Source organism: Lactuca virosa, chromosome 8 (assembly GCF_052849685.1).
Source record: "Lactuca virosa cultivar CGN04683 chromosome 8, Lactuca_virosa_CGN04683_v6, whole genome shotgun sequence".
Taxonomy (NCBI): domain Eukaryota; kingdom Viridiplantae; phylum Streptophyta; class Magnoliopsida; order Asterales; family Asteraceae; genus Lactuca; species Lactuca virosa.
In genome coordinates, this window is record NC_136433.1 from 85,889,748 (window position 1) to 85,912,648 (window position 22,901).

Consider the following 22,901-nt stretch of genomic DNA (forward strand, 5'->3'; position numbering starts at 1 on the left):
TCTCGTACGCGTTGCACCGACTCCGGCCCTACCAGCCTTTCACCCGATGATCGGAAGTCATGGGCCTCTTCCCGGGACCCTCTACCATACGTACCTGGCACAACTCTCTCTTTCCAGGGTGCTCCAAATCGATCTCGCATCTGCAACTTCTTGGAAATCATATCCTTGAGGGTCTGACACCCTATCACGCTTACTTGCTCGCTTGCCAATGGCTAAGCTGCAACAACTGGAACATCCTCTGTCCCCAAACTGGGTCACAAACTCTTCCCCGAAGCTTCTTAGATTCCCCAAGACTCTCACTGATTCGAGTATGGATCCTGTGCTTTCAATAGTACGGGCCCAATACTACCTTCCACACCTATCCATACTTTCCTCAGCAAGCCTCCCGAATCCTCCAAATCACTTCCTCAAAATGGTACACCCAAGTCTCACTGAACCTCATTACTAACCCACTTAAACGCATCCTAGGCTTTCCTAGGTTCCCGAACTCACCCAGTCCTCAGCTGCTGAAAGATTCCTAGTAATGCCAACTAGCTACCTCATGAATATAGCTAGCTCACAATACTAAGAGTTTCACAAAGCACAAAGCAAGCAGCATTCAGACAATAGAAAATCTAACCATCATATTCCAATCAAATCATTCTATCCTCTATTCAGGAATCTGTACATGCACTTCAAAGGCTCATACAATCAGGCATAACCTAAACAAATTATCCTATTACTGACTGGTCAGTACTAGCATGCAAGTCTACAAGCACATACAATAGGCATATAAGGCATCCTCCTAGATCGTTAGCCCTAATCTAACATGCAATTCTCATAATCATATAATATCATATCATAACATAACATGTATGGGTATCTTGGGGAAAACTTACTTGAGTTCGGCTGATTGCACGCATCACACACTTTGTTCTTCTCAAAGTTCTTTTCTCTTTTTCAGATTCTTTTCAAACTCCTTTTTATAAAATGGTTTTACTTTTGAAAATTTTCATACCAAGCCCTTAGTTTGAGTTCAGACACACCCGGGAGTATGTCCGAATCCCTCAAAACAAGGCTCTGATACCAACTTGTAACATCCCAAAATTCAAGGCCAAAAATTTCATTTTTAAATAAGTTATTACATAAAACCATCAGTATAAAAACATTCATAATAATATCTCGTGTCAAACCAAAGTGTCAGTAATCAAAACATATTATCATAAAACCATATCAGAGTGTAATCCCAAAGATCTCATGTGCGGAAAACATAGTGTGATGCGCTACGATGAAGCCGACTCCTTAACTTTGAAAACGAGTACCTGAAACCAAAACTGTAAACCGTAAACACGGAGCTTAGTGAGTTCCCCCATCATACCACATACCATACGATAACATACTGTACATACTGCCAGGCAATTCTGGGGTGCCCGACCTACCCGTGTCAGGCCATTCTGGGGTGCTGACCTACCCGTGTCAAGCCATTCTGGGGTGCTGACCCACCCGTGTCAAGCCATTCTGGGGTGCTGACCTACCCTTCGGTCCTAACAACCGACCTACGGGGACTATCTCACCCCATACTACTACTATCACACATATCATAACATAATCATACTGTCAGGCATATCTGGGGTGCCCGACCTACCCTTCGGTCCCTACGACCGAGATGCGAGGACTATTTCACCTCCTACTACTACCATATAATATCATAGCATAAACATACTGTCAGGCATATATGGGGTGCCCGACCTACTCTTCGGTCCCTACGACCGAGATGCGAGGACTATTTCACCTCCTACTACTAATATCACATATAACATATCATGCCGACATATAAACATATCATAACATACTGTCGGACATATTTGGGGTGTCCGACCTACCCATCGGTCCTAACAACCGAACTTGGGGACTATTCCCCCTACTACCACTATCACATATAACATATCATGCCAGCATATAACATATCAGGTAGTAGCAAACCTAGATGAATATCACAAAGACAATCATCTAACATACAACTCCTACTGGTGGACCGGCATTGTGGTCGTAGACCCACCGCTACTGGAAGGTAACTCACCTCACACTGCTGGAGTCCCGTAGACACAATCCCACTCTGCTGAAGTCCCGCAGACTCAACCCCAGCTGCTGGATGACAGATTCCCGAACTGTCAACACCAAAATAACATCCAATTAATAATTGGGTCCCACTACATAACCATAAGTACATTCTTTGGGTAATTACCACATTATCCCCAGCTTGGCTTATTCAAGCCCAATGCCCAATCCATAGGCCCAAAGTCAATTAGGAATCAAAGCCCAACACATGGCCCAATTTTCCAAATTGGGCCTAGGCCTATACATGGTCTCATTCTAAGGCCCAACATCATATAATCATTAAGGCCGAAACTATGGCCCATCTATGGCCCAATTTTCCAAATTGGGCCCAAACCCCTTACATGGGCCTTACCCTAGGCCCATTAAATTATTCTAGACCATTTGCTTGATCTCGGATAGCCCATTTAATAATGCAATCATCAAGGCCCAATAGAAGGCCTAGCAATACACCCATGTGAAATTAGGGTTTCACATAAAATGACGATTAGGGTTAAGTGTTTCTCACATAACCCATTAAGGACTTAATCCATTAACTCCATCATTCTTCTAAATAAGTCATATGGTGTAATTGGGCTTAATCACACAATTCCATTATTCCAATGGCCCAAAAGTGGGTCCTAATAAATCCAAGCCCATGAATCCAATATTAGGGTTTTCTAAACCCTAATTAGGGTTTCCAACCCCATCTTAGCCCATTAGGCCCAATTGATATGTCTTTTAATCAATTAAGGTTCACTAGACTCATTAAGGTTTCACTAGGCCCATTAGTAATCTGTTTGGGCTTTTAGGTCCATTAATCTTCATTAGGCCCATTAGGGTTTATTAGGCCCACTAAGCCTTATTGGGCCCATTAGGGTTTGTTAGTCCCTTTTTCCAAACATCCAAACAAGTCACGATCCAACAAGGCACACCGCCACCCGACACGGCGGCCGGTGGCGGCTGCCACCACCCTACGGTGGTGGTTTGATTTTTCTTTTCATTATTCTGATTTCCAGTTACACTTTACAATGCTAATCTCCACTAAACACACACAACCACTAAGACACACACACACATGGTGGTTCATGGTGGTGGTGGCCTTCTAGGTTTTCTAGCCACGCAAAACACCAACAAAACGAACAACAAAATCGGATTACACACATACATGCGACCCACAAACTTAAAAGTCCACTGCAACCTTCCTCACGGCGGTGGCTGTTGGCCGGAGCAACAAGAACAAGCCCTACGGGCGGCGGCAGTCGTAACTATGGCGCTACACCGGAGAAATGGGGAGGAAGGGTTGAGACTTCGCTAATGGCAACAGCAGCAACAACTGAAGATAGCCCTTTTTCGATCTTCGTTTACGACAACACCAACAGCCAAGAGCCACGGGAATGGCGGCGCTTCGCTGGCAACTGCACGCGGCAGGTGACGATGAGAATCTGCCATCGTCGGCAGCGGTGTAACAACAATAGCAACGAACGGTGTCAGAAAGCAGAATAAGAAGAGACAGGAGGAGGAGGATGACGGAACGGCTACTGCTACGGGTCCCAGTGGCTCTCCCGACGATCCACGACGTCCGATATGAGGGTATCACGGTGGTGGTGCGATAACGACACCGCAGGCGGCGGTTGTTTGGCACATCATCGGTTGGAAACGAGAGGGAAGTGGGTGGCGGCTGGAGGAGTGCACGAGGTGAAGGTGGCTGCTGGAGGTCTTCCGATGATGGCGGCTGCCTTCATGTTAGGGTTAGGTCACAAATGACTCATTGTAATGCATATATACCCGGTCCTTATTGCAACTCTCCCATAATTACATCTCCAGCCCCTCATTCTCTTATTCCTTTCAATCTAAGTCCCTATTTTACCCTTTCAACCCCATCCTCTAAAATTCTTTACAAATAAACTCCAGAATTCACTCATTAGCCCCTTGACCTCTAAAATCTTTATAATAATCCGGAGATTATATATTTTTTTAACACCCTAAACTTTAAATTATTTATTTTGGGCCACTATTCGTTCATTAATTTATTTATTTATTTAATAAATAAACGAGTGTTACAATATCACGCCAACATAATGGAGTACGATATCTACGTCCATATAGTGCTTCATATGGTGGCATTTTGATTGAAGTGTGGTAATTGTTATTATATGAAAATTTGACAAGAGGTAAGTACTTATCCCAGTTACCGCCAAACTCCAAGACGCATGCACAAAGCATATCTTCCACTTTTTGTATTGTTCTCTCCGTCTGACCATCTGTCTGGGGATGATAAGTTGTGTTGAGAGCAACCCGAGATAAGGTCTTCACTTTTGTTACAGCAACTTGAATGGTCATATTCTAAGTACCATAGATTTCATAACGCAAAAGACATACAACAAAAGAGACTCTTGTCTTTATTAGTCTAATACTATAACGGAAGAAATCTTCCTTCATATTTTAATGTGATATAATATCTTCACAGTAGGTAGTATTTATAGTTAATGGTTTCTTAATCCTTTAATGAAGGTTGTTATACTTCTATCGACTACCTCGACCACCACCTTCTTCAATTTGCCGATTGAAGTTTCGTCACTATACAGAACATGGTTCTCTGAACCAATAAATTCACTTCGCTGATCTATATTAGTCGGACTCGATTCTTTATGAACACTAAGGTCTGAACGAAAATCATTTTCTTAGTCATCACCGAAACAAAGGTAATGACATACTTGAACAAAAATGGAATCGATTACTAGCTTCTTGGTAACCTTGTGACTTTCCCTGATCCAAGTGTGAGTCCTGTGCTTCCAGTAGTATAGGCCTATACTACTATTCACACCTACTCATACTCGTCCCAAGTATTGTCTCGTAGTTTTCCAAGTCACCATTCAAAAGTTTTCACAAAGCAACTTATCACACCTGAGTGTGTTCAAACAAGTACATACAACAATTTCTCCTAGACTCAACTATGGATTTCACGTCTTTATTAAACACATCTTGGATTTCCTAGACTCACCATTTTTAGAATCCTTCTCACGTATATGCTCGATCTAACATATTCTAATACTTTTCCTAGGTCAATAGGAATTTCACTTCCAAATTCTTCATATAAATTCTTTCTCGGGTAGTGTCCACTCTGCAAGGTACACTACACCAGAATTTACTCTAGCAGTGTGGAGACAAAGGATCTCCAACTATATGTATCATTTTCTAAATCATGAAAGTTTCCATGCATATCATCCTTCCATGACATCGTCATTAATCTTAGAAGTTCTGCTTCTCATTTGTATATCTTTCATGTCTACTTCATAAGATTCAATCCTAGGAAGTCTGCATTTTAGTTGTATCTTAACATGTTCTACTAGCTTCAACTTCTTTCTCTGTCATTCCTGATAGCAACATCTCTTCTCATACAATACTGTGAGTGTATATCTTCTTCAACTATATACTCTACCTTACTCTGAGTAGTAAGTTACTCAGCCTTTTACCACCCAATAACTTATTTCACCACCCTAATCTTGTATGTTAAAGTCGGGTTAACACACTATACAAATTTCATAAAGATGTGATAGAAGTCAATTGTCACTCTGTATATTTATATACTAATTCCAAGCATCCTGTATAGGGTACAAATCAGCTTTTGCCACATTACTCGAACTGCATACTACATCACGACGTTAGACAAAGTATTGGCCTATTCAGTCTGGAAACTTTGTTTCCCTTTCCTTTAATCTTCATTGAATTATTCCTAATCTTACACAACATAAATTTTTAATATCATTGAAGTATTTATCACCATTTTCAGATCTTCTACTCAGTAAGCAATCACTGCTTCAACCCGGTCAACGGTGGAACATCTTCATCGATTATGCCAAAATGTTCATCTCGTCCGAATGTACTTTAAACACACAACTCCCCCCCTTCAAAGGTGTTATTATTTCATCAAACATAGTTTGAATATACAACACCACTCTATAGGTATTAATACACTATTTACGGTATCACTTGATAGGTTTTATTTTACGATATCCCTCAACCGTTTATTTATGAAGTTATCGATGTCAACTATCGTAAGTCTCCTTATCACCTTGAAAAGTTTCACGCCGAGAATGATATCAAAGTTGGGCAAGGAGATAGGAATCAGGTTAACAAGAAAGTTTATATCCTTCTATCTCTATGATACAATCTCTATAGACTTTACCAAGAAGTAATGACATACTTTCCACGGTATTTATATGAAACGGTTGGGCGAGTACAAAGTAAGCAATTTGAATAGAATGCGCATATTCATGAGACACAAACGAATCCGAGGCACCAGAATCAAATAAGATGTGAGTAGGTCTAGAATTGACGAGACAAAGTATTGGCCTATTGAGTCTGGAAACTCTGTTTGCCTTTCCTTTAATCTTCATTGAATTCTTCCTAATCTTACAAAACATAAATTTTTAATATCATTGAAGTATTTATCACCATTTTCAGCTCTTCTACTCTGTAAGCTATCACTGCTTCAACCCGGTCAACGGTGGAACATCTTCATCGATTATGCCAAAACATTCATCTCGTCCGAATGTACTTTAAACACAAAACTCCCCCCTTCAAAAGTGTTATTGTTTCATCAAACATAGTTTGAATGTACAACACCACTCTATAGGTATTAATACAGTATTTATTGTATCACTTGATAGGTTTTATTTTACGATATCCCTCGATTGTTTATTTATGGAGTTATGGATGTCAACTATCGTAAGTCTCCTTATCACCTTGAAAAGTTTCATGCCGAAAATGATATCAAAGTTGGGCAAGGAGATAGGAATCAGGTTAACAAGAAAGTTTATATCCTTCTATCTCTATGACACAAATTCTGTAGACTTTACTAACAAGTAATGACACACTTTCCACGGTATTTATATGAAACGGTTGGGCGAGTGCAAAGTAAGAAATTTGAATAGAATGCGCATATTCATGACACAAAAGAATCTGAGGCACCAAAATCAAATAAGATATGAGAAGGTCTAAAATTGACGAGAAATGTACCAGTCACAACATTCGGGTCCTCGCATGCCTCCTCTGCGGTAATCTAGAATGCACGGCCTTTAGCTTTTGGCACTTCTTCCTTTTTAGTTGAAGTACTCATCGGTTGTTGAACGGAAGCTTGATTTCCCGCCATTTGGCTAATAAGAGTAGGGCAGAAACGTTTCCTATGGCCAGTAACACCACAAGCATAACATGTAACATTCTTCCTCAGTCAAATGGGCTTCGTGTGATCCTTTTCTCCACATCCATAGCAAATCCCCGGTCCTTTTCTGTTCTTCATTGACCCTGGTGATTCTTTCCATATTTTCGACACGATGGTGACTGAAGAGAAAAAGATTGTGACCTACCGCGGCCACGAAAGGTATTATAAGATTGTCCTTGTCTGCTAAATCAGATCGAGCAGATTGAGCCGATGGAATAGATGAAACAGAAACAGTTCGATTGACACGTGGATGCTTCAAAACAGAAAGAGTGGCACCACATATCTCTAAGTCATGCTTGCGCTTTCGGGTATATTATTTATCTTTTAACACATATTAGCATTTAAGGCATCTCCCTTAACGTATGCTAGTGCATACTATAGCAAGTGAGGTATTCAACCTAAGGCATGCTATAACAATTCAATTAGCATATATTATAAATTAAGGCATACATATCCTACTTAAATTTTTCCTATGGTTTGTATCCATATACTCACAATGAATCTGTTCATATATTGAACTTCTGACGGTTTAAGTCTAAATACCAATCCGTGGTATTTAGTTCACTTAAACTACTGCTCTGATACCATGATTGAAAGAACCCCTTCTCTAAACTTTACAATATTATTACTCCAAACATGCTACATGCATATTCATAATATAATTTATAGAAGTCTGGATATTTACCAAAAGATTGGATAGAAACCAACTATTAAGAATTTTTATAGAGTTTTATATATTACGTAATTTCCCAGGAATTTATACACTAAATACAAAAGTTATAATATTATCTATTCTACATCTTCTAACAGTACATAACTATACTGGATGCTTATCACCTGCAATAATTAAACACTAGGAGGGATAAGCGAGTGATGCTTAGTGAGTTCAATAACAGTTACAATATAACGTTATGCCATATATATATATATATATATATATATATATATATATATATATATATATATATATATATATATATATATATATATATATATATATATATATATATATCAATATGACAGAAGCAAAGAGGGACAAAGAACAACAAATGCAGATGAGTATTATATGACAGGATTTCCATATCAACCAATAATCTGATTCAAAGATTTACAATCAATGAAATACAATAATTTCAACATGATATATATCAATAAGACTTCAGCCCAAGTGCCATAGAAAATAAACGATTTCTGATTATCAATTTGCTAGAATATACAGGCTTTTAGCCCTACCTAGCATTCTTCCAATACCAAAGTGATACGAGTCATTCTCTACATGGCCAAAGGCATAAAGCCAATACCAAAGTGATACTAGACATGCTCTACATGGCCAAAGGCTTCATACCATTACCAAAGTGATGCTTAGTCATTCACTTCATGGTCAAAGGTATAGCTCCATTATCATAATAACACGGGAAAGCACATTGCACATATAATACATAACATACAATTGTCCCTATATTGAACTCACCGTGAAATAACCGAATGATAAAATGATAATTTGGGCAGCACTTCGTTTCTAAAAATGACTTTCTTTGATGAAATCGGGAGTTTTTGTTGAAAACCGGGCTTTACACGGGCAGAGTTTCGACTGAAAATATTATTTTCTCGGGGTCTTCGGTGCTCCGGGGCTTGCCTCGGGTGTTAGGGTAGTTCCCTAGGCTTCGGGGGGTGTTAGGGTACTTTGAGAGAGAGAGAGAGTAGAGGGTGAAAGAGAATCCAAAATTCTAAACAAAATTCGAAAACCTCGCATCCCTTTTATAGTGGTCTGAGGGCTCGCATTACGTTGGGCGTACTGGCTTCTGATGCTCTACGCTGAGCGTAACTCCTCGGTACGCCGGGTGTAGAGTGAGACGTAGCTTCTGATCCGAACCCGGGCCTCGGATGTGGCTGAGTTAGGATACACGTCCATCATGCGAAGGCGCTAGGTGGCTGATACGTGTCTTTGTAGTACGTTGGGCGTCCTTCTCCGGTCCATCCTCATAATTTGTGCCATAAACTTCAAATTTTCATATCTTTCGCATACGAGCTCCGTTTTTTACGTTATTTATAACCACGCGTAGGTGAGATTATACTCTACAACTTTCGTTTAGATTCCGTCGGCTAATTTTGACTTCATTTTTAATATTATATTTTTAACGGGCCAAGACAGGAAAAGTCCGTTAAAATTCATAACTTCTTCATTCGATGTCCATTTTTGTCTGTCTTTTTACTGTTGTACTACTATTGACGAGACCTTCGATTATCGTTTAAGTTGTATCAGCTAAAAATTGTTCGATCTATAATTCGAATTTCGAGCTGCACACTGCTATGCCAATTCTTAGAAAAATCATAACTTCCTCATACGAAGTCAGATTTGGACGTTCTTTTTATTAAAATTCTCGGTTTAACGAATACTACGACTTTCATTTAGATCACTTAAGCTAAAAAGTAGTTTATCGTAAACTCACTTTTTACGTTATATGACGTTGTGCCGGTTCTGTCGCGAAACTTCAATAAGTCATAACTTTTTCGTCATAACTCGGATTTCGATGAGGTTTTTGCCTAAATGTTTCTAACAAGATAATCTACAACTTTCAATAACATTATTTTTACTTATTTCTAACTTTATATTTTCGTTAATTTCAATAGTTGACTTTTGATCGGAATCTCATAAGACTTCCGATACTTTTCGAATGATTTTAAACATAGTTTTACTTCAAATCTCATAATACTATCTTGTTAGAAATCAATGCTCAAAACCATATAATATTTAATAATATTCATTTTTAACTTAACAAAACACGATAACCGAGCATGTTACATGTGATGTTAGAAATAAAATGTTAAAACCTGGAGTGATTAACATTTTGAAATATGTCGAAGATCATGGTTGTGCCCAAGATCTTGGGTAGAACATAATAGTACTTAAAAGTCTATTAAGTTAAAGTGTAGTAATTTTGACTTGTAAGTGAGTGTGTTTGGGAAGAATATAGTGTTAAACCAATTAATAAGTGAATATGTGTAATAAATCTTTAAGTTACTCTAAATGGTACCAAGATAGCTAAAAGTATCTTAATAATTTCGCTATGAAAACAAGTTAACAACCATGTATACAATGAAGTAAATGTTTTTTGATCAACCAATAGTAAGTAAACAAAAATAAGTGCAAGAACACAACGAATTACAAGCAAAGCCCTTAATCCTTTTGGATCTGTGACATAAAACCTTGGGAGGTGATGGAATCACATGGCTTAGAACATGTATTAAATCGAAATAAATCTACAGATGCTAGTTGATATTATTAATGAACTGAATATGCTCAAGTTTTGAAAGAATCAGAGAAGAAGTGGTAGTGAAAGTGTCTGTGTGTGCATCGATTAGCTAGTCTTTATATACATAACAAAAATAACTAAAATTCTTACATTCTTCAAATTATCCTTAATCTTTTCTTGACCTGTCTTTCTTGAGTGTATTCAATGTTCATTACGAAATTACCATGTGTAGTTGACTTGGTCTATTCTTTTTTCATCGAGCCTTAAGTCCCTACGCAAAATATTACAAGAAATATGATGGTAGACCAAGATACTAATTAAACCCTTGATCTTTGGTTTTCCCTAGATGTTTGTACAACTTCAAGATAAAACAAGTAGTAATTCAAAAGTTTTATCCATAACAGTTGCCCTCATGAATCTTCAATCTAAGATACTGGACGCTTGGAGATCTGAATTCAAATTATCTTGCTTGCAAGGTACTGTAAATTAAACCATGCCTTTGTTGATGCTTCCCTTACTTGATGAGTATCTTAGGAAAATCTCCATTTCCATGTAATTCTTGTCTTTTCTTTTGGATAAGGGATAAAGCTCTTGTTATTTCGAAAAATTATAAGGAGGCTTTTATTTATAAAGATTTTATAGATGCAGAAATCCTTCGAAAGAAAAAGGAAGTGAGTAGTTATACAGATAGAAAAATTGATTATTTTTGGATTCAAGGAAAATTTCCTTCCCAAACGATTTTCAAGTCGTGTGATGCAAGATTAAGACCTGATTTTGTATATGCAACCTGGTTCAATTTCTATCATCTTCCCTTGCAACTTGAGCTTTTTTCCCTTTTCCTCCCGTGATTTTTGAATATTTTGAGGTGACACGTTTCCCTTATGCCTAAGTTATGCCTATGATTTGACCTCTCTTGTTTTGGATAAACTATAATAGCAAAACTGGAACACTTGATATTTATTTACCTAAAATCGCTAGTATTTACGATTTAGGACTGTTGGTTATTCTCATGTCATTTTTAAAATAAAACCCGAAATAGAAAATTTAGCTCTTAATACATTTGTTTACAATGTTGGGTGGAAAAAGAAATCTTTCTTTATCAATAGGCAGTCTCTGGTTGACGGAGAAAATTTTCCTCTTAAATAGATAACTGAGGGTAGGGTTCTTACTATTAAAGCTTTTTATTACTTAAGTGGGAGATAGTAACTTCTTGCTTTGTGATAGTTCCCAAGTTTTGAAGATTTATTCCTGCCAATAGAGAATACAAAGAGAGGATTCAGAAGTTCTTCAGGCTATCTTCTGATAAAAGATTTTTTAGGTTTGTCAAAGAGAACCCTTCTTTCGTTTTTCAAGATCCAAAGATGTCAACTGGTAAGACAGATAAGTCGCTTCCTCCGTTTTTAAAAAGGGTGGTGGCGAATATCATGCATCCTGATTCAAAGAATAGGAAGCTCCAGCAGAGTTCAGACCAAGATATTTTCTTTGGACTAACTTGTAACATCATGATTTTTACCACGAAATTTTTAATTTTATGTAACATCTTTTTAACAGAAAATGTAATGATTTAAAAAAAAACATACATTACTATCTTTCAAAGACAAACCAATTAAAACCGTTTAAGTTTAAATAAACCATTATTGAAAAAAAGTAACAACCAAATATGTCCAAGTGGTATAATCTAAATAAAAACATACTACCCAAAGATAAATTCTCCTAATATCAAAAATCCATGCTCCTAAGTTACATATACTGAGCCAAAGGCACAAAGTACAAGAAACAAGTGTCAGCCCATGTTGAGTGCGTCAATAATAGTTGCATATAGTCGTAAAGAAAACGTACGATGCCCAAACGGGTCAACAATTCAATTTAGAACAAAAAAAATTGTGCAACAAATATCACATAATCACATATGACAACAAATTCATCATGTATCACCAAAAGAATAACATATCATAAAAAACAACACATATTACAAAAAGAATCCCATATCACAAAAGGAAACACATATCATTTAATGTATATCACCAAAAGTATGTCACCAAAAGCATATCACTAAAAGAAAAACATATCACCAAAAGCATCGGATAGCACCAAAAGCATCCTATGATAGGCATAAATCTCTACGCACATCGTATCCCAAGGAAACTACCCAGTTCACTACTCCTGTTCCCGCATTGTTGAATGCTCTAAGTGCCTTATGACTTCCACCCCAACACCACTTTTGATACTCCGACTATGCGAAACACAAGTGTTTTGTGATGTCCTTCAGAATATGGTACCAATGGTATCGTGCATCCATAACACCTCCTAATCCTATGTGATGTTTGTACTGGTCCACCTCGGTAGAACCACACCACTCCAGTCTATGGACACTGTAGTGATAGTGTATATGTACCATGTGTCATGGGATCTTCTAGATAGACAAAGATACTTACACCTCATTGGCTTAAGCTCTTTCCTATAGGCCCTCTTTCAACCTATTATGTCACCAAAAGTGTTCGGGAAGGGTTTAATGAAAGTGTCATAAACTACCAAAATCACCATGTAACACTGACACAAAAGTCAAAAAATCATCATGTTAAGCATGCAATTTCATACAGTCAATTAATATCATCATATTCACCAAGTTCATCAACAATTCACCATAACATAGCCAATAATCATAATGTATTCAAATATCAATTTAGACCCTAGGCATGACAAATAGAAATCAAGCATATCAAATTAAAACATCATATTTAAAAGCAAAACAATATCCACTTTAAACATAAAGTGAATTAATGATACTTAGATGAAATGTACTTTTCTACCAATGCACATTTAGTGAGTAAAACTAAACTAATCCTGGCTCAACAAATTATATATGTTGTGGCCTGCAAAAAAATATTGGACTTTGCTTAGCTTTTCTTCGATCATCTGGTTAGATGTATAACTGGTAACAAAAAGTCAATCATGGAGTCTCCATACCATTTCCAGTCCTCTCATCAAAGATTATCAATGTCGGCTTCATTGATGGGCATATTCATCTTACTCAAAGCATGGAGAATTGAGTTGCAAATCCTTATGTAGTTCAATCCTCCGACTCTGAGGAAGAGGATGATGAGGGGAATAATGTGTTGGATTGGGTGTCTAAGCCCATAACTATAATTGGTATAAACTTGAATTGATAGTAGCACAGTCCTTTTGGGTTGCCCTCAAACCTTGCAACTGGACACGATGAGTTTGGAGAGAGAGAGAGAGAGAGGTTGATTTATTATTTGAACAATAAATTGAAAGAAATGATTTATTAATGTATTATGAAAATAATATATTAATTAGAAATTCATTGGAATTAATTTTGGGATTAATGGAATAAATTAAAAGTGCAGGGACTAAAGTGTAATTATTAAATAGTTGAGAAAAAGGCTCCAGAACCTTCCACGAAGGAGGGTGGATGGTTTTAAGGAGATAAATGGCTCTTTATAATTATCCTTGGAGGATAATTAGGAAGCTAGATAATTACCAAAAATAAGATAATGTTATTTTATTGGTTTGGGGCTTATCTAGGGTTTCCTATTAACACTATATAAGGAGTCCTACACCATGGAAATTTCGGCCACTCTATTATTGAAGCAAGGGACGAAATTTTACTCCTACATCCTCTCTCCTAAATATCCTTCTTGTTAGCTTGGGTGTGAACCATCATTGGCACGACATTTATGGTGCTTGCTTCCAAAAGATCAAAAAGAGGTTTGTCTACTTGTTTACAATAACAAGAATAAGGTATGTAATATTTTTCTTTACTAATTTCAAAATAACCTAGGTATTCTAGAGATCTTGTTTTGATGTTCATAGTTATAGGTTCAATAGAGAAAACATAGATCTTTTGTTTTAGGTTGGATGCACGCTTAATGATTTAAGTTTTTTTGTAATGTCGAAAACCCATCATAATGAAAAGGAAGAGGATGATGTTGATGATGAAGAAGATGATGCTGATGATGAAGAAGGTGAATTTGATACTGATACTAACACATCAGACACTGATATGGGAGAAGCCTCTGCTCAGGGAATGGCGATTAATTCTCCTCCAATATTAAACATACACATTCGTTTTCCTTTGCCTTCTGCTTCATCAACTCCTTCTGCGGAAAATATAACACAGCAAGGATCATCCCCACCTCAAGTGGAAACCATTTATCCACTGATTCAAGTTGTAAACTCTACAAGACCACATCTCCTCTTCCTCAAGCTGCAACTGTTCCGCCAATGCCAACTCCTATACAACCTATAACTACCTTTTAGGGGAGTCTATTTCTAACTTCCAAATGACTATTCTCTCTCAGCTCTCCTTCTTGGTTCAAATGACTCAGTCACTTGGAGAAAGGCTAACCAAAGTTGAGAGTGATGTAGCTGACATCAAACCTATAATGGATTTGGTTGATGATTATAATGTGATGATTGAAGACACTCCTCATAGCTCTCTAGGTGATGATCAACCACCTCCACCACCACCAACATCTGGTAATAATCCACCTCTAGAACCATTTGATAATAATATTCCTCCATTACCAACAAATCCCCATCCTCGCACTCCCTCTCCACCTCATAACTCCCATTATCAAACTAATGATGCCAAAAAGGAAGAGGATCAAGAATTGTTGATAACTACAACTTCATTGACTATAAATCCTTTTCATCCTGAATAGTCTTAATAAAAAAGGGAGGATAATCAAGAAAAATGGTTGTCTTTCAGTCTGAACCAATGAATGATGATCAGCCTAATATGGAAGCTGATGATGATCAATCTGAGGATGAACATGATGATTATGATGGGTTTATTGATATGGACTATTTCACATAGATTGCTACTCCTCTAAGTGTCGTTTATCCTTAAGCATATTATGAGGGGGAGCTTCCTCAAGGAACTCACAGTGACATTGCGTCTGATGATGATCAGCTGCATCCTAGAAAAAGAAAGGCGTCCTTCTCAGGGGGAGCAAATGACGCTAAAGATGGAAGTTCCTCAGCCGTTGATAATTCTTCAGATCCTCCTACTTCTAAGAAATCCAAGTTAACATTTAATTTGGAAGAACTGGTTGAAAACTGGAAAATAACAATTGAGGAGGTCATAGAAGTCATGCTGGAGCATAATGCTTTAGTTCTCACAAGAAGAGATGAACGTTTATCCATCAAACTTGCTCACATCCTTGCCTCAGCTGATGTTCAAGAGACAAATATTCAACACTTCAACGTTGTTGTTGCCAAATGAAAAGGGTTTCTGCGTTGAATGATCGAATCAACAGGAAGAAATTTGGAGATGTTCTAGCTTTAAGATATCAACTTGATCTCATCATTAAAGTCAGGTTCTCCAAGCCCAAGGATGAATCTCTCAAAATTCATCTGTTCAAAAAGAAGGCAAAATGTGAATACAATGAAGTTGTTTTTGCTTTTGAGTTAGCTAAATACGGCTACAGCGAGTGGATTCAGCTTCAGGAGATAATTTCAAAACATAAAGGTGTTCATGCTCAAGAGGTAAAATTGGCAATTCAACATTTATCAACAAAGTCAAGTAGCTGAACTTAGTGCCTTCAGTTGGTCCATATCAGCCATCTACCTCAGAAAGAACTCGCAAGCCCAAAATGTCTAACTATACAAAATTCCTTCTTCCATATGGCATTGTCTACATAAACAACAAGCTGCCAATGGGTGTTTAGCCAATTCAACACATGTTCATTTGGGAACCAGAACATGGTATACTTTATCTGATAGTAAGAATCAAATGTGCTTTCAACGCACTGAAAATCTTCCTGCTCCTTCCACTGAGCATTTGTTCAATCTTCGTTTGGAGATCATGCAACATAAATAACTAGAACGAGGCTACCTTATGTTGATCTCTCTTGAACTCAATAAGCGCTTGGCTAATCTTCATCTTGATGAATTTAAATGGTTGAAGCCTGATATTTTTACAGAAGCTGAAAAGCTCTCCAATGATGAATCTAAAGATTCCTTTGAATATTAGTTTTGACATCATCAGAAAGGGGGATTGTATGGCCACACCTTATGATATGATGAGTCAAACACATTACTAGTTATCCATTAATACCAGCGCCAACATCAGTTTGATCAGCGACAGTGTGACCCCATGATCTTAGAAATTATTTGTATATTAGGAATATATTCTCTCTATATATAGAATAAATATCTGATCCGTAATCTTAGTGGTTATGATCAAACCTTTACATAGATTAGTATACATACCTAAAATAGTGGGATCTCCTTTTCTGTAATTGTACATATTCTACTATTAAGGTTAAACCCTAATAGAGCTTTGTGTCGTGCTTTTTGTGACTGTTCTATTTTTTAGAACCTTTTCTTAATGAAAGCATCTTTGTGATCATCTTGTTCATATGTTCTTTTTTTGTTCTTCATTATTCATACTTGAGTGTATCCGATCAATTCAAACCTTCACCGACCTTAGGGACCCAAAGTCGCCCCGTAAAGATCTCAAGTCATCGGATATCCTCTACTAAATAAACCTTTTATTTCAACATCACCGCATCCATCATCAAGTCTTCTCTCAAACCCTATTAAAATTATATAAAAAACCATGATATTCATATATTTGAGATATTTTAAGGCTTTACATTCCTTGCAACTCAATGTGTCAACTATAACATTCACTTTACCAAGGTCGTAACTTATCTTGTGAACATGATCGACAAGCAGCTCAAATTAACATTACTACCTCACATTCAGATCCTTCTCTCTTAGAATGTGTCGTAAGTTCATACGATTCACCGTAATGCTTCTTCTTACACTGGTCGCACCACTTCCCTTCCTGTTTGCTTCCAGTTTTGTTTCTTGACTTTGAGAACTTCTTATTCTTGTTGTTGTTATTTTTATTGCTTCCCTCATCCTTCCTCTTTTCACTGACTTCCGCTATGTTGGTAATCCTTGTTTTAATTATTCCTTCCATAGATTTTGCAGCCCAGATGGCCGCCTGAAAAGTAGGTGTCTGCTTAACCGGCACCGTATACTCCCATGGAAATCCCTTTGCATACCTATCTATCTTTGTCAAATCGTCAGGGATGACTCGCAGTGTAAACTTCAATTTGTCCATGAAAGCATTGGTGTATTCATCTACCGCCATGCTTCCCTTATTCAAAGCCACGAATTGATTCTCCAACTCCAACATGCTCTCATCCGAACATAACTTCCTCTTAAAGTGGGTTAAGAACTCTTCCCACATCAGCTGCAGTGGATTTTTAGGACTCAACATCTTTCCCAATGTATTCCACCAACAAAGTGTTTTCCCTTGAACTGACTTACATCATAGGTAGTTTATAGATTCATCTTTAAATGATGATGACTCCTACTGGATCCTTTTTCCTGTTATATGATGATGGCTTGGAAGTAGTGAAGTACTTATACTTATAGTAGCCTCTGGTTTCATCATTTCTTCGGACCTCTGGTTGCTCTGGTCAATGATAACTTTCCAAGTTATCATTACTTTCTTCTTAAACAATTTTTGGATGAGAAGGAATCAGTCCGTTATTGACTTGTTCAACAACTACCGGCTCGTTGATCACTGGCGCTCCTCCCCTAGCATTACCTAGTTCCTGAGCTAAAGCTCCCTTAACTCACGTCGCTGATGATCGAGTATTTCTAGCATCATTGCTCTAGCTTTGTTTATCTGGATTTGAACAACAACTGCTACGGCGTTCTGAGGTGTTGAACCTCCTTTGCTATAGACGACTCTTTCGCTCCAAGTGATCGTCATGACGTTCTATATTCGTAGAGGGGAGTAGTTTAATAAGGCCATATATTACTTAGTGTGTGTGTGTGTATATATATATATATATATATATATATATATACACACACACACACACACATTTAGAACATAATTAGCAGTTAAGGTATCTTCCTATATTATGCTAATGCTAGTGTCAAAGGCAACTAAGGCACATATGCTAAATAATTCTATCGCACACCTCACCGATCATACTTAGCTTCTAACTTTAAGTCTAGAATTTTCCTAAATTCCTAGTTCACTTAAACTAAAGCTCTGATACCAACTGTGACATCCCCCATTTTTCAGAACCAAATAAAACATTTTCTTTACACTTTATAAAATGGAGATGCAGAAATTCCCAGTTAAACAACACATTTGTGAGATAACAAAAGTTATTTCATTTATTTAAAAAATTTGAGAATGTCATCGTTCATATCCAAACATACGTTACAACATAAATATTAAAAGGTCCTGAAACTACTTATTACCGGCACATCTATTTATTCCACTCAACATCGTAACTAGACTTCGACAGCCTCACAACCGCTACCAATGATGCATAAAATGAGTGGGTCAGGTTTGGGAAAACCTGGTGAGATGCATAGGGTTTTCAAGCCCATAATAATTCAATGATACTAAGTAATATCATTCCTGCAAACAATGTTGTCAGATAGTATATACAAAGTCTAACCTAAGACCAACTACCCAACCGAACCGTTCCTCATGGATCCTAAAGCACGCTTATCTAGAGGAATCACTCAACTTGATAAATCGTTCGAGCAACTATTTAACTACACTTGTAGGGGACTCCTTGGGCAGTGTAAGTCATATAAAGACAACCAATGTTCATACATTTATTAAATATGGTATCCCATTTTATCTACGTTCATGGGTTATAATTCCATGCTAGCAACGTAATTCACTAGACCGCCTAGAATAGTCAAGGGTTGTCATCTACTCTGGTCGATGACCCTGACATACTTGCCAGTTGTTGTTGGGTCATATCTTTGTGGTTTATGTTGGACTCATAATGATTTTGTTCTTGGGCTCGAGTTAGTATTATATTATTAGGATTGATTCTGTTTTCGGATGTAAGGAACGAAATCACTATGGTGATTTCGGTTACAATGGGCTTGGGCCTTTATTGTCTAGTGCTTGATATATATACATGTTTTCAGCCGTGAAGTAGAATTAATTGTTCCATTTTTTTGTTCACAGGCCGCCATTAGAGTTTCTATGTACCAGGCGATTTATAGTTAATAGAATCGTGTGCATTGGAAGTTATTTCGTGTTCTTGAATCATTGCTTATTTAACATTCCGCATTCATTAAGAAATTTAGATTGCTATCGTATAAGATCCATAGTATTGGGACTTACAGTTGTCTGATTCGGACCCACCATTTATGGCCATCCAAGAAAGAGGAGGACTTCAATCCGTTCCGATCTCACATTTAACCCCAACTATGACACCTAATAGAGATCAAGATTAATTTGAACTAAGCAACCTTTACAAGTCATATTCTTAAACATAAGGCAAGACTTATAACTAAAGGCAATCGATTCCAAATAAAGTTTATAATCTAATTATCATATTTATAAAAATAGTACATAGCACATATAATACAGGTAAATATTTAAGATTACTTAATAGTATTAATACTTTTTAAATTAAGATTTTTTTTCTCGATAATAACTACCCACTCCGCTGACAAGGTGTCTGGTGATTGTTGAATCGGGCAGAGCTTCGCCTTACACCTTTTCCAAAAGACCTAGATGTATATAACACTATATCATAGTATAATTTCATACTTCATGGAAATATTATCCTACGGGTATAGATTCCTCAACAATCTCAAAGTTTACTTCAAGATCTATCAAGTAAGAATGAGTCAGGCAGGAAAGTTGGGAGGCATGACATGGCTCACTTATAGAGTACTATTGATGAGAACTGAAATCTAAGCGGGTAGAATACTGGCTCCAGAACTTTTACTTGAATGTTACAACTCAAATGAGTACTCAGGGGTGTCACAGAGCTTCGTCGGCTACCATGAAACAAAGGAAAAAGAGGCTACAAGGGGGAGTGAACTTCGAGAGAAGGGGCGTAGGCACAATTAGTGAGGAGTTTATACGAAGCAGAGTATTCATAGATGAAAAAGTGATTTGCGTGCCATGAATCCTAGGGTACGTGCTGCGCACTAGGCTGATGTGGCTCCATCCAGGATCTGACACATGTCATATATTGGGTGGGGCTGTGTGGCTGCTTCTAGTACCCCGTTGCACGTAGCGCACGCACGTGCCAATTTTCAATTTTTCAAAATTTCATAGTTTCTTCACATGAATTCTGTTTTTGAAATTCTTTATATCCCCAGAAAGAGCTTGACAAGATCTACAACTTTCATTTAGACTTCGTCGGGTAGTTTTGAAAGCATTTTTTTCACACAGACTTAGACTGTTAAAGCCTGTATAAAACGCATCACTTTCTCATCAAGTGTCCGTTTTTGACAGACGTTGTATCGTTGGATTCCTATTAACGAGCTCTTCCATTCTCGTTTATATTGTTTTGGCTAAAAATCGACCAATCAAAAATTCGATTTTTGACTTGTATACTATTACGTTGAATCTTAGAAAAATATGACTTCCTCTAATGAAATTAGATTTAGATGTTCTCTATAAGCACGCTCTCAGTTTAACGACTACTACCACTTTCTTATATATCACTTAGGCTAAAAAGTAATTTATCAAAAATTTACTTTTTACGATACCCAGAGTTGTACCGGTTTAATCACGAAACTTCGAAGAAGCATAACTTCTTCATACAAAGTCGGATTTTAATGCTCCTTATATCTTTAGAATCCTTATAACATATACTAAAACTAGGTTAAGATATTTGTCTTAAATAATCTTTTATCTTCGATGCGTATTTTAATCTTATTGATTATATTATTAAGTACTTATAGAATTTCCATAAAATATCGTATAAAACACATAAGCACATAAATATATGACTAATCCCTTTCTTATTCATTCATATAAAGGTTAAAATATTTGACCAAGGTGATTACATACTATGGCTAATCTAGAAGGAAATGCAGGCATTACAAATAACTAACTAACTAACTAACTAACTATATATATATATATATATATATATATATATATATACATACATACATACATACATATATATATATATATATATATATATATATATATATATATATATATATATATACACACACACAACAACAACAACAACAACAATTTACATTTAATATAGATATCACACTAACATGACTTGTAGACATAGCTTCACATTAGCGTTGGGGAGACGATGACACTGATAAGAGTCAGGGTGATTGTTTATATAATTAGATTATAACGATTGACCTTACTATAGATTGGCACTGATAAGAGTCAGTGTAACTGTTTACATCATCAGATTATAAGGATTGACCTTATAATCTCCCGCATTCTGATGATGTCAAAACCCTAAACCGAAGTTTTCATTTTCATCTTCAACTTCTGGCTAATGTGTATTTTCAGTTATCTTTCGCTCTTTTTTTCCCCTTAGAGATACAATCACCAATCGATGCCAACATCAGTCTTTGTAGATTCAGAGATCAGGTAGAGGTAAATTAGAAGTACCTTTAGTTATCTTTCTTTTCTCCCCCTTTTTGGCATCATCATTCAATGACAACATAATCTCCCCCTTAGAAGTAGCCTCATAAAATAGAGTTTGTGGATTCATCTAGTCATCTTGTAGAAGAAATCACAATTACAACGAAAAAAATGGAAAGAAGCTTGGTGCATGACACTATTATGTTTTTGCAACAATAGATCATTTATACAGTGTTATGTAGTCTCATCAATGTCTAGTTTTAGATGCAAAATCATTAACCAATTTTACTAGAATAAATAATTGGAGATAATAGTATGATGCGTGTAATACATTCTGGTACGAAATGCACCATTTTGCATAGAGTGTCAAATTTTTATCAGTGTATGACTTATATAGTGAATCATAAAATTCTTTGTTAGAAGATTTGTAGGGCAAGAATGGTTAGGTGCATGTAATATATCATGGTACATGATATATCCATCGGCACATATTTTTTAAGTTTTCATCAGCATCTGATATCATATGTTGAATCATAAAACTTTTAAGAAGATATGGCAAAAAGTGGTCGGTGCGTGTGTTAAGCTACGATTTGACCACCGACACGAAATTTCAAGCTTTTTTCAATGTGTGTGTATGTGTGTGTTTGTGTGTGTGTGTGTGTGTGTGTGTATATATATATATATATATATATATATATATATAATGACCGTAAAAACTCAAATTATGTGTTACAACATGTATTTTTTCCAAATTTATGTAAATATGAGCTCAAGTAGTTAAATGGTAACATTTTTTTATAACACAACACGTATATAATTGTACTTATTGAATAATAACAAAAATGTGTAATGTTTTATAATAAAAATAATTAAGACAAATTGTAGTTCGCTACAAGATAGTCACATCGATATAACGTTTGCGAAAATCGGAGTCCATATGAGGAAATTATGGTTGTCT